The 11,223-nt window shown below is 32.8% G+C and overlaps 1 pseudogene; it reads left to right on the top strand.

The window, feature by feature from the left end:
• The first annotated feature begins 8,142 nt into the window (after positions 1-8,142).
• Positions 8,143-11,194, top strand: LOC108463196 (uncharacterized; annotated as a pseudogene).
• The last annotated feature ends 29 nt before the right edge of the window (positions 11,195-11,223 follow it).

Genomic DNA, 11,223 nt, shown 5'->3' with positions numbered 1-11,223 from the left:
TATTAATAGAATTATGCATTTAAATTTCAATGACACCCTAATTTTAAGATGGCCTCAGGCAATAAGGCGAGGTTTTCTTAAACCTCCTGTCGTAATTGATCCTAATTTTATTTAAAATAGGGTAAATTATATTTATGGTCACTTTTATTTACTTCAGGTAATATTTTAGTCATTGAATTGTTAATTATCGTTAACGGTGTGACAGTAAGCTGACGTAGCACATTAAATCATCATTTTAAAAAAAAATTAGGTTAAATTATACAATTGGCCCTCATATTTTTTTCGTTTTGAGTAATTTAATTTTTTTTATGTTCTTTTAACTTTCTTTTTTCTTTTTTTATTTTCCAGTCTCTTTTGCTTCTCCCTCTATTTTCCTATTTTCTCCATTTATTTTAATGTATTATGAAGTTGAATTGATAGTGAAAATAGAAGTAAGAAGTCAAAAGCCATCATTACCTATAATCAAAACCCATAAACTCATACCGTCTGCTAACTATCAAAACCCTCCACCACCACCCATCATCTTTATTTCATCCACTAACACCTTCACCATTATCATAACCTTATTCATGACAAACCCAAAAATATCATCCTCTCACCAAATAAACCCACATTCAAATCAATCAAAAATTCAAGTAAACAAAAATTAATAAGCCCTAAAAATCACAGAGAACTAAAGATTAGACAATGATCATTGATGGATGAGCACATATTAGAAAATTGAGTTGATCTAATGGCCTGTGACAAATATTTGATCTCGGGTAGTCCAAAAGTTAAGGATTTTTTTAGATGTTTTTGAAAGGAGGTCATGATAATGGTGAAGGTGTTAGTGGATGAAATGAAGACAATGGATGTTGGTGGAGGATTTTGATAGTTAGCAGATGGTATGGGTTTTGGTTATATGCAATGATGGCTCTCGACTTCCTATTCATTTTTCACTGCCAATTCGACTTCCTAATATATTAAAGGAAATGAAGAAGGTAGGAAAACAAAGGGAGAAACAGAAGAGAATGAAAAATAAAGAAAAAAAAAGAACATAAAAGAAAACAAATTAAATTGTTCAAAATGAAAAAAATAATGAAGATTAGTTGTATAATTTAATCTAAAATTTTATTTAAAATGATCATTTGTATAAGATCAGTTCTTTTTATAGGATCACAGGCCTCTTTATTAGTTCCTATTTGTGGTGCATAATTTTTTGGAATGTAGGCAGTGGTTATGATCGATTCGATAGAAAGGAGGGAATAGTATGTATTTTTCGTTGGGGTTTTCTTGGAAAAAATCGTTGCATCTTTCTACAATTCCTTATGAAAGATATTCAGTCTATCAGAATAGAAGTTAAAGAGGGTATTTATGCTCATCATTTCCTTTATATGGAAATCAGAGGCCAGGGGGCTGCTCCCTTACGTATTGATGAGAATTTGACTCCGCGCGAAATTGAACAAAAAAGCTGTTAAATTGGCCTATTTTTTGTGTGTACTGATAGAAGTCTTTTGAAATGAATTGTAGAATAAAAGCTTTCTCACTGGAAGGAAAAAGTTCAATCCAAGAATCCTCTTTTTTCTATAGCAGAACTAAACTTAAGTTTCTTCAGAATGCCCATTCAACTTCCTGTTACCCCATTAACAACAATTAATGGCTTAGTGACTAAAATATTACAATACGGTAACATAAGTGACTAAAACATAAAATTTGAAACATAAATGACTAAAATGTAACCTTAGGTAAACAAAAGTGACCATGAATATAGTTTACCTTTTAAAATATAACACTTCACCCTATAAAAATTACTTAACCCTAACCGAACCTAAAATATTGCATAAGTTTTTATATCATATTAATTCTTATAAGAATAAATAAAATATTTATTATAAAATATTATAAAAATATATAAAAAATTAGTCAAAATATTAGAAAGTTTTAAAAATGTTAAAAATGAGAATAACTTATATTAGGATCATCCTAAAAATATAGTTTTAGGCACCAATAAAATAGTGCCACATCATTAAATTTTAAAGATAACAAAGTATTATTATACGAGAATAACTTATATTAGGATTATCTTAAAAAACATTTTTTAGACACTAATAAAATAGAGTCACGTAATTAAATTTTAAAGATAACAAAGTATTATTGTATACCCATCTATATCTACTATCTTCTCCAACTTAATTTAACTTTAATTAAATTACTTAAAATAATTAATTTTTAAATTATAAACAAACATATTTTCTTCTTTTACAATTTTTAATCATTTTGGTTTTTTCCAAAAGTTAATATTTATTATTAGGACATCCGTGAGTTGGGCCAAGCAATTTGATTTAGCTGACAACAACAGGTCATCAAGAAAGATCGTTAATGTGTCTAACCTTCCTCTATTAGGTGACTGGATTTTTTACACCCTGATGGATTTGTTAAAGTTGTTGCAAGTTTTGCTGCTGGTGGTGGTGTAGTTCAAAATCAATTTGGAGATTGGATCTTCAGGTTCAACCATTATTTAGGATATTGTTTAGTTTTTGATGCAGAGCTTTAGGGTATTATTAATGGACTGACTCTCCTTAAAGATGGGGGTTTAATAAGGTTTTGATCCATACAGACAATCTTGAGGTGTCTAACGCTTTCCAAGATAGGCATTTGGTAGAGCAGCATCAACTTTAATGAGAAGGTATTATCATGTATCACAGACTTTGGATCGATCGAATACTAGACACATCTCAAGAGAGGAATATCAAGTGGCTGACTGCATTGCTAAGATGGCTCTCAAAATGAAAACTGAAGTGCAATCTTTAAAGACACCCTTGAACAACTTGGAACTATTTTATGTGTTGATAAACTTAACGGTTTTCTAGCTTTTGATGATTTAAGTTAGTTTTCTTTTGCATTGTATTTCTCACAAAAAAAGAGAGATTATTTTAAGTAATTTAATTAAAGTTAAATTAAGTTGGAGAAGATAGTAGATATAGATGGGTTTTTTATTTAAATAATACAAAAAATAAAATTAATAACTAAAATAATATGCCCATAAGATTATTTTCCAAAATGGTATAGTTTTTTTTGGTGCCGCCTGTCAGATTGGCGTCACCGGACTACAATAGGCGGCACTGGTGTAGCACCCCAAACCCGGCCCAGAAGTTATGGCCGGATCCGACATGCCACATCAAAAATGTTAAAAATTTTTTTTCCATTCTAAGTCCAGAAAATTGTACTTGATGTTCAAAAGATTAATTCATTAAAGGTTAAAGTGAATGGAAGCTGTGCACTAGGTAGGAAACCGGAAAAGAGGTGGTGAGTCCATCGGACTGCTTAAGTACCAATCTCCTTCAATCCAATCCTAGACATGCATACCGCCATTGCCACACCTTAACGTCATGGATATTTCTAGGAAACCGATTTGATTAAGTCATTTTAGGAAAAGTGATTAATTTTGGAAAATATTTTCATTATGGAAGCTTTGCTTGTTGTCGTGTTATTTTGAAATCAATTGTTTTTTTGAAAACGCTACTAAAAGCTATCCAATTTCAACAGTTAAAATAAGTATTACCTATCTTAATAATACATATTAAAACCATCAAAAATAATTAAGCGGCCTTATTACATTTAAAAGCCCAAAACTTCAAACGTAAATAAAAGGATGTCCAGTTCACGGAAGAAAATCAAACTTTCGAACGGTGGCCACTCCGAATTCCTCACGACTCCAAGCCCACTATGGTTGGGGATTTCTGCGTGGATGAAAATAAAAGGGTGAGTTTGGGGAAACTCAGTGTCTAAGGAAAACCCATTCAAAGCCCAAGTCACTCAAGCCCATTGGGCCTAAGCCCATTCAGTAATAAAGGGTATGGGCGAGCCCTTTTCAGACATACAATAAACGGGCCTTAGCCCTTATTCAGATAACAGTATGACCCATAAGCCCATTTGGAAATACATGCAACATCAATAACATATGCAAGCCCATTTGGGGAGACTACTCAACCCACCAACCACTACACTCCACCCGTACCAGCCATACACTCCATGTGGGGAATAGCTTAACCCACCCAAATTTAACACTCCATAGTTGCGACCTTGCTTTCGCTCTATTAAAGAAATTGAGGCAAAGCCTCCAGTATGTAGACAAGCCACTTTTAGTACTTCCTCCGTCAATATCTCAATCCTATGCATCAGATAATAACAACATGGCATGCAGTAAATAACAACAGTCAAACATGCATTTAGGTCAATTTAACCGTAGGGGTATTTCGATAATTTATCTACTAGGGGTAAAACTGTAAATTTTCCACTTTTAAAGGTATTTCAGTAATTTATCTATTTTAGGGTTTTTCATGCATATTCCTACCTTTCACGTACTAACAGAATCACTACCGAGGGTTCTTACTGAATTGGGCCCGTTGGCCCATCATTCCAATTTTGGCCCATTAAGCCCAAAAATATCGAGGGCACAGAAATCATGCACTTTGCAGTCCAAACATTGCAGCTTACCAAAAACATTAATCGATTTACCTCACGAGCATTCGCACACTCGCAAATCTACAAAATACCGGTTTTGACATTTCGCTTTTCGCTTTTCGCTTTTGCCGATCTAGACTAAGAAAGAGGTGTTAGTTACACACTGTTTGTGACGATATCTTCGACGAGATCCACACACGAACCGCCTACAATTGGATTACTAACACGTTAATCTAACTATTCAAATACAAACTACGATTAACCCCTTACAATATTCGGCCAACCACACCTACAGATCATAGTAAGCTTATAAGAAAACAATAAGCAACTCATTAACAAATTTTTGTCAATGTTTACCACATAATCATAATTTCACTGCAAGCTGTCTTCCTGAGCAACAGTCACTAAATCATTTATAACTGGAGCTACGAAACTCCAAATCAAGTTCCATTAATTTTCCTTGAAAATAGACTCATATATCTTCTATCCAAAAAATTTTCAGAATTTTTGGTTTAGCCAATCAATACCAGATTTTTCTCAAAGTTTCCCATGTTTCACTGTTTGACTAATCTGACCACTCTTCATTACGAATCAAATTTCTCATTGTACAGAATTCAAAATATGTTCTTGTTTATTTCATTAGAAACTAGACTCAATAAGCTTTAATTACATAATTTATTCAGCTTCTAATTCATCTCCCACAATTTATGGTGATTTTCCAAAGTCACGTTACTGCTGCTGTCCCAAGCAGATTTATTACCAAATCACTCTTTCATACACCTATCTTGCATGCATGTTATTTAAACATGTATATCACCAATCAATCATCACATATCTATGATTTTTACTTAAGCATAATCTCCATTTCATCATTTTAAAGCACAACATGTTAGCCGATTTTTCCTTTAGCATCTAAGGCACATGCATGCTCATTTGTTTGGCTCAACTTCACATATCTTCCATTTTTCATCAAAAGAACATGAAACAACAACCATTTCCTTCATTTTAATTCATGACCAAATGCTCACAACACAACTAAAAATCAAAATATACTTCAAGAGTTAAGGTAGAATCAAGAAGAACTCATGAACCTCAAAATAGAAGCAAGGTACCAAGAACTTACCTTCAAGTTTCCTCCTCCTAATGACCGAATACTCAAGAGGTTTCTCCTCTCCTTTCTCTTCTTTAACTTTCAGCTATGATGAGCAAAGATGGACAAAACTTTGTTCTTTTCACCCCTTTTTCTTTTAATAAAACTTCATATTTCATCCATTTAATTCTTTAATACAAAAGACATGAAATTCTTATCATGAAACATTTACCTAACCCATTATCATGAAACATTTACCTAACCCATTATCATGGAACATTTACCTAACCTATTATCAATTTGTATCAATTTGTACCATAAATTATGGATATCAAGTGCACATTTTGTCTACAACAACATGATGGCTGGCCACTTCATGTAAAATGGGAGGTTTGTCATGCAAATCCTCCTGTTTTGCACTCCTATTTATTTGGCCACTTCAATTTAGCCTATAGCATTTTCAAACATTTTCACATAGGTCCTATTTCATAATTTCACTCCTTTTTTCTTATGGAACAAAAATTAACTAAAATTACCGGGTTCTATCTTAAGCTTGGGCCTTCTAGAGGCCCACTAACATAATTAAACCTATGCCAACATTCACAGGATTCCCGAAAATTGGGGCGTTACAACTGGACTGAAATGTAATGGTCTAAAGTATTTAGGGACCTGTGATGGAATTTTTCCATTTTAGTATGCTTGCTGAAAAGAAAGGGAAAGGGTGCTGTCTAACAGAGTGGCGGCACTAAACTTTAAATAGGGCCAATTGCCTTTTAAGCCCTCTTTATTTATTATTTTCTTTTTATTCCCCTTCAACTCACTATATTGTGTTTAAACAAACTCTTAATCTATTTTTGTAGTTAAATAAGCCCTTAACTTATGGTTTTTCTCATAAAACCCTTTATTTTAATATTAAATTAAATGTATATTTTGAATTTCAAGCTCTTATCTTAATTTTTGTTGATGCAATAAAATTATATACAACTTTAACATCAACATAAAACTAAAAAGTAATAAAAAATTCAAAGAGTAGTTAAGAATATCATGTATATAAGCACTCTCAAGAAATTTAAAATTTTTATTTTTATTTAATAAATTATTCTCCTCAAATTCACATAAACATAAGATGTGTATTAGTTTATATTTTTAAATATATTTACTTTAATATTAAAATATAGTGCTTTTATGAGTAAAAACCATAAGTTAAGGGCTTATTTAACTACAAAATGGGTTAAGGGTTTGTTTAAACACATTATAGTGAGTTGAAGGAATAAAAGAAAATAATAAATAAGGAGGGCTTAAAAGGAAATTAGTCCTATGTAAAGTGTGGTGCCGCCCACTCACCTTTTCCCTTCCTTTTCAATAGCCATACTAAAATGGAAAAATTATATTGCAGGTCCCTAAATACTTTAGACCATTACATTCAGTCCAGTGCCGCCTATTGTTATCCGATGATGCCAATCTGACAGGCGGCACCAATAAAAACTATACCATTTTGGTAAATAATCTTATGGGCATACTATTTTAGTTATTAATTTTATTTTTGTATTATTTAGGTAAAAACGCTATAGATGGGTATATAATAATACTTGTTATCTTTAAAATTTAATGATATAACACTATTTTATTGGTGGCTAAAATTATGTTTTCATTATACAAATGTAAAAGTATAAATAAAGCTATATTTAGAATTTAGAAGCAATGAATTTTGTTTTCAGATTTAAATGAGTTTATAAATTCAACTTATATGTTAAATTTTTTTCAAATTTTTGATATTTAATAAAATAAACCGAAACTAAATCAAGTTAATGTAGTTGAATCATATTATCTAACCAAAATCAAATCAAATTATAAAAAATTTAAATCGAATCGAATTGATGGTTCAACTTGGTTTGTGGATTAGGTTATATTTTTTTCTCGGCCCTGCCTGTAATAATCAGAACCCTCTGTGATTTACTTTTTGGTAAATTACACTAACAATCACTCAACTTTGGGGTAGTTGACAAAATAATCACTCAACTTTCAAAAAATAACAAAACATTAAAAGCCTAGTTGGGTTGGGCAGTAAAAGAAGAAGAAGAAGAAGTACAAAAAGAAGAAGAAGATGATGAAGAAGAAGAAGAAGAAGAAGAAGAAGAAGAGCTCTTTTTAGGTGCTTTCCAAACATCTTTTCATCTAAATTGTTGATTGATGAATGGATGATTGGATGATTGAAATAAGGTGGTGGTGGTTTTGAGGTCAACAATGGTGATGCTAAAGATGGTTGTGGTGGAGGTATTGACGGCAAGATTCTTAGGATGAAGAAGAAGAAGTATAAACATATTAGGCTATTTACATAAAAATAAAAAAATATTAAGTTATTTATTAAAAACGAAAAAATGAGGACGAAAAATAAATAGTCACTGACTTTGTCTTGTCAAATCTAACAAGTTAACTAGTTAAGTCACCTGTCCTGCTAGATCTGTAACAGAAAAAATTAATAATTTATCACCTTTCAATAAAATTAAGAAGTGTATTATTATTTGTATTATTATTTTTTAAAAGTTAAAAGTGACTGCTCTTTTCTCAGTTTTCTATTTAGTTTTATTTATTTGTTAATATTTTTTTAACACAATCTTTGTTCTGTTGTGCAAAGCAGTTCACTTGTTTTGAACTCCCCCGCTCTCTTCTTCACCCACATTGACACACACAAAACAAAGAAAAAAGAAGCTCAGTTCTTAACCCCAAAAAAGAAGTCCAAAAAGTTTTCCTGCATATTGGAACTGTGAATTGAGTCCAGATATCAGATTGGAGCCACAGATTACAACAGAAGTCTTTTTATTTTTCTTTTTTCTTTAAAGAAGTCATAAAGCCAGCGGCCAAGGTGAATACAATTCATATTTTTTTTCTTGTTTTTATTGCTTTGAACTGAGAACAAAGTTGGGAAAGTTTCATTAAGTTTTTGATTTTTTAATATATATATATATAATATATATATATATTCCTTGGATTCCAGTTCCTATGAAGAAAAGTTCGTTGCTTTATCGGACTCTGAGCTTAACTGTTAATGGGTGTCAGTTCAGTTTCAAGCCTGGGTTATTTCTGGGTTATGCCTTGGAAGCTGTTTAGTGAAAGGGGTTTCAGCTTTTGGGCTTGTTGCTTTGTTAGTTTCTGGTTTCTGGGATTAGTATTGAAGGATTTTTTTTTTGCAAGTAAGGTCTACAAAGGTTTCAGATTGGGGGTTTACCTCTCAGCTATTTACATAATTTTTTAGAGGTGAGTGTGATTTCAAGTTGCCAACTTAACACACACATAAAAAAAAAAAAATCTTTGACACTTTGGATACTGGATTTTAATAATCTTGGTTTCTTGTAGTAATTCAAGAGGTTAATAGCCCGGCTTCGATTTCAAATTCTCATGTACTAGGGTTTTTCTTGAAGAACTGAGGGTTTAGGTTTGAATCTTGATTTAGAACTTGTTTGGTAGTTTCAGCCTTGAGTTCTATTTGGCTAAATCCGAAAGCTTTCTCTTGGAATTAGTTTGGAGAAAATTAAAATATTCTATCTTTTGATCTCTGGCCACATGTGTGCATGGGTCGGGTCGGGTTGGGTTGAGTTTGAGTTGAACTTAAACAAAATTTTAAGTCTGTCTTTAGGCTTAAGCCTAGTCTAGTCCAAAATATGAGTTTAAAAAATTATTCAAGCTCAACCCGAAATAAAATTATTAAGCCTGAGCTCGGCCCGTCTCATATTAAATTTTTAAACTTATTTTATTAAATAAAAATTTTAAAATATAATAAATTAAATACATTTAAAACATAAAAATAAATATTAAAATAAGAAACAAATAAAAAAATGAGACTAAAATAATTTTTAAAATAATACGCAAATTAAAAATATAATAAAAAAGAATTATATTAAAATTAAAAATGAAATGTAAATATAATTAAAAATAAAAATATATATATTTAGTATATAATTCGGGCTGAACTGGACAGGGCCCGGGCTAAAAAAATTTTACCCAAGACCTGACCCGTTTTTTAAACCGACCTTGTTTTTTTGCCCAAACTCATATTTCGAGCCTATATTTTTACCCGAACCTTCTCATTTTTCGGGCGGGCCCTCTATCTCCTCTGGGTGAAGCTGATTTCAAAAGGGTTATTTTGTTTTCCTCTGCCAGGTTAATTTTCTTGGTATTTTCATGGATTCTCCACAGTCAGTTGTCTCACCATTCAAAAGCTATGTTGTAGCTGAGTCTGAGCAGCAGCAGAAATCTGAACTTTTCACTAGGAACTCTGGTGGCTTATCAGATGGTTCTGAAGTTAACACAAAGGAAGCTGTCGTTGTTGAGGTTTATGTTTATCTGGCAAGAGACATCCATAACATCTGCATTTACCACAACAGGATGTCTATGCTAAGCTTTGTCTCATCAGTGATCCTGAAAGCACAGTTTCCACCAAGATCATCAATGGTGGTGAGAGAGATCCGATGTTCAATGAAAACCTTCGCCTCAAAGTTCGAACCATTGATTCCTCTCTCAAATTCGAGATATTCATGATGAGTAGAGTTAGGAACTATCTTGAAGATCAGTTGCTGGGGCGTTGGTGCCACTGTCTAAAGTAATCCTCAAGAATGGAAAGCTAGAGAAAGAATTCTCTCTCTCTTCCACCGATCTGTTCCATTCACCTGCTGGTTTTGTCCAACTGTCTCTTGCATTTGTTGGATAATCACCTGAAGTAATGGCCATTCCAACAATGCATACGGATTTAGTTGCAGAGAAGACCTGTAGGATTCAGAAATAAGTGAGTGTGAATTAGAGAAGATTGAGTTTCCAGATCCAAAAATTGTGAATGAAAACCAAATGATGGTTTCTGAGTATTTTGGGATCCCATGTTCCAGTTTAGAATCTGAAAGTTCTGGAAGCCTGGTCATCTCCAATGCTGAAAACCGAGTTAGTTTGGATATGGCTGTTAATGTAGTGGAAAGCTTCTCAACTGCTACAGTTAATTCCATTCCAGTTCCCAAGCTAGAGTCTCCTCCAAGCACTGTGTCAACTAATTGGGTCTCATCTCCATCAGGTGATGGTCCAGCTGCTTCGAAGACTTCTATGGAGGAGCACATTTCAACCCCAAAAAAGAAAACTGCTGATGCTAGAGACGCTGACAGTAGTTCCTCCAGGGCACGTAGTGATTCCATTGAAAAACCTTTTGTTTCTGTCAACATTGAGCCTGATCAGAAGGTGGTGCAGCAAGAGATAGTGGACATGTACATGAAAAGCATGCAGCAATTTACTGAGTCATTGGCTAAGATGAAACTACCTCTGGACATTGACAAAGGAGCAAGCAATTTGGAGAATTCGAGTACTACAACTGATAAAAAAATACAGGCATCGAAAACCACAGGCTCTCGGGTGGTCTATGGAAGTAGGGCATTTTTCTAAGCCTCCTCTGATCAAAGGAAGACATACAGGTGACTTTAGATTTAATGGTGTGTAACATGTATCATTGTAATGTATTGTGTTTCTTTGTACATGGTTTAGATGAGTGGTAAAATCATGACTTGCACCGTTAACTAGCTTTGTACCATTGCAACTGCTGGTGTATATGGACCTTTTATAACATGTCTTTGTTACTACTGATTTCAACTGTTTCAATAATTGCAAATTACATTGCGTGTATGTAAACCATATCCAAATTATGCATGTTATCATCT

This window comes from Gossypium arboreum, chromosome 13, assembly GCF_025698485.1.
Source record: "Gossypium arboreum isolate Shixiya-1 chromosome 13, ASM2569848v2, whole genome shotgun sequence".
NCBI classification, from domain to species: domain Eukaryota; kingdom Viridiplantae; phylum Streptophyta; class Magnoliopsida; order Malvales; family Malvaceae; genus Gossypium; species Gossypium arboreum.
This window is presented reverse-complemented; position numbering and strand designations above follow the sequence as displayed.